A 3,248-nucleotide genomic window follows, 5' to 3' on the forward strand; every position below is an offset into this window, starting at 1 on the left:
ATGGCATATATGAGTTGACAGATAAACAATCTATCTTATTTGCACAACATGTAAAACCCATACAGTAACTTAATTTACCACAAAGACTCATCTCAAATATTTCCATAAGAGTGGTAAACTCAACAACCAAAAAATATCAAAAATGGAACAAAAACACAAGGTCAACAACATGTACTTGTGCAATTATAATGTGCCTTGAGGTGCCTTTGACAAACATTGTTTTGTCAACTGAACCTCTCACATAACCATTTTCAATCAAGTGTGTGAACAGTCTCTCATAAGGATCTAGAAGCTTGTTTATGGCCAAAAAGGGCCATGACTAACATGTACACATGATTAGGATGGGTGAAACTTAGGAATCCTAGGGGTTTGGATCTGAACTAAGTGTCACAAACAACATCAAGCAAGGCTTTTCAAAACTGGTCCAACTCCTTTTGCCAGGCATTGATATAAATAACATCATGCAAATCTGTTATACCAATTATGGACACAAAACCATACAGAAGCAAGGGGCGAATATCATACCAATCAAACATTTGAGGATAGCAACATAGCTTACCAGTCCACTTGACTTACCCTCAATTTGTCTAAGCACACCAACTTACCATACATGCCAAAAGGTTTGAGCTTGACATTTTTCCAAATTTGTGGGTTATCTAGATGGTAAGACTCTCATCCATCCCTGAGTCTGGGAGACCAGATTCAGTCCTGATGATTTTCTCATTGGATATGGGAGTTTGGTCAACAATGGGTGCATCTCGGAAATGTTTCTGTTTAGACACAACAGAAGAACCGTGAGAGCATACAAAAGATATGTCATATAATATTGCAACATTTACCATTCGCATCACTTTGCATGATCACTTGTTGCACACACAACATGCTCGACTATCCAAAGCATATCCTAGGAAGATTCTCATATCACATTTGGTATCAACTTTTGACAAGTATTTTTGGTCCCTGCCACAAGGACTTTAAAGACTTTCAAGTATGACTCGTTTGGCGTCTTCCTTTTCTAATGCTCATTAATATCATGAAGGTGCCCAACCTGAAAATCACTATATTCAAAGTATAGCAAGCATTAGAAGCAACCTCTCCCCAAAATAAATTAGGGAGAACAGAGGCATTAAACATCACCCTTCTCATGTCAACAAGCACATGATCTCTTCAATCAACAATCCTATGCTTTAAAAGCAATGGGAGCAGGAAAATCATGATTCACACCAAATTCCTCAACAATAATCATGAGATGATGCATTATTAGAAACAATGTCATGATTGAATCTAATCCTAACAATATGCATGTCACTAGACAAGTTCTCATATGAGACTATTTTAGCAAGATTGATATATTTTTCAAACGTTTCACTTCTAGCAGTTTAAGAAAATAACCCAAGTGAATTTTGAAAAAACACATCAAAAACTTCAAACACATTAGAAATAGGTTAGCACCAAGTGAACCATGAGACAACTTACCCATCTTGCAATCCCCACACATACCTCGCGGGATACCAGCAAGATTTGGTATCCTTCTGACTCCTTGTGAAGATAACTTCATAAGAACTTGATGACTCAGGTGACACATCCATATGTCTCAGACATCCAGGGGATCTTCATACACCATTGATTGAAAGCATACCTGCGGAGAAAATTCTTCTTTTGCAAGAGTACAATAGTATGATATTTAATTCTCTCATCTTTCATAATGCTTCTACCCTTACCATCAGGTTTCAAGCATTTTGATTGGTCAAAGATAATTAAGTCATGATTATCAATAAATTGAGTCACACTTAACAAACCGACTCTAATCCTCTGACTAAAAGAACAATCCTCAGGCAAAGGAGACCAGGAGTACTAACTAATTCACATCCTAGGATCTCAGCTTTGGCACCAACACCAAACACAAAGCTTTCAATCGGATGAGTAACATCTATGGAGGAAAACTACTTAGGATCACCAGATGTGCCTAAGGCAACTATTGTCAACAACCATGAAGTGGATTTCCTAACAGAGAGGGAAGTAAGTGCAACAGAACACATGACAACTATCTTATCCTTGGGCTCAGGATTGATATGGACTTTTGACAAGAAACAGACTATCTAATCATCAAAGTCTCAACCACATAAAACAAAAGGCTTGGTAACAACAAAGCTTGGAGTTCCCTTTGTAACCCAAGTGGATGGAATCTGGGTTTAGGGACAGACATACTCCTTTCTATCCTAGCCAACACTCTCAATGATTATTCTAAGGAGATCTGAAACAAGGTGAGAAACTCACTCTCCTAAGGCTGAACTGACTTCCATCAGAGATAACATATATGACCAACAACACCACTAGTGGGAAGTGGGAACAAAAGGTTTAGGGATGACCTACTCACTTAACCCACACAGTTTGGTCAACTTCTCAAACCTAAGAGAAAAACTTTCAAATTGATGTAACAACTTACTATCCTAGCAGACGGGCTAGTGTGTAAGAGCAACACTTGGTTCTCTAGACAGATCTAGTCCACTTTCCATCTGGACTTTCGGGATAGGAGCTTCTCCTGTCTCCCTAATTTGGTCTTCTTGCATTTTGAAAGTTCATTAGAGAGAACTTCAATATTAGCAAGCATAGACCTGGAGGCAGAAAATAACCTAGTGTAAAAGTCAGCAAATTGACATCGGAGTCATCATCCTCAAAGAACTCGTCCAATACCACCAAAACAACAAACACCAAAGTATCCTCATCAAGATCGAAAGATGACTCAAACTCGCTATCACTCCAAGTAGCTTTAAAAATATTGTGGGGTTTATTTTGAATGCTGCAACATCCAATAACCATATGGCCAACACCACCACACTTAAAGCACTTGTTGTTCTTTTGGAAAGATCTAGATCTAGGATTCCTATCACTTGACATATCACTGTTTCTGGGATTCCTAGAGGTCGAACCTTTAAAACACAAAAGAAATCAACAAGAAGAAATAGGTTTTGACCTCTTGATATATTTTTCAAATTGTTTTGTCCAATAGATAAACTTTTGAAATCAAGAGAAGAACCTTCGGAGTCTTTGAGACTTTACCTTAGACATACCTTGGTAAGTGGTGGTGTATCCGAAGCCGGCTGATAGGAGCATAAAATACGACATTCTTAATGTGTTATTACCTCCATTTGTACTTTGATTATCTCTTATTGTCGTAGAATAGAGTCATAATGTAGAGTCGAAAGTTTTTGGTAGAGTTGTGCGTAAAATGTGTTAAACATAGAGGA

This window comes from Fragaria vesca, linkage group LG1, assembly GCF_000184155.1.
Source record: "Fragaria vesca subsp. vesca linkage group LG1, FraVesHawaii_1.0, whole genome shotgun sequence".
NCBI lineage: Eukaryota > Viridiplantae > Streptophyta > Magnoliopsida > Rosales > Rosaceae > Fragaria > Fragaria vesca.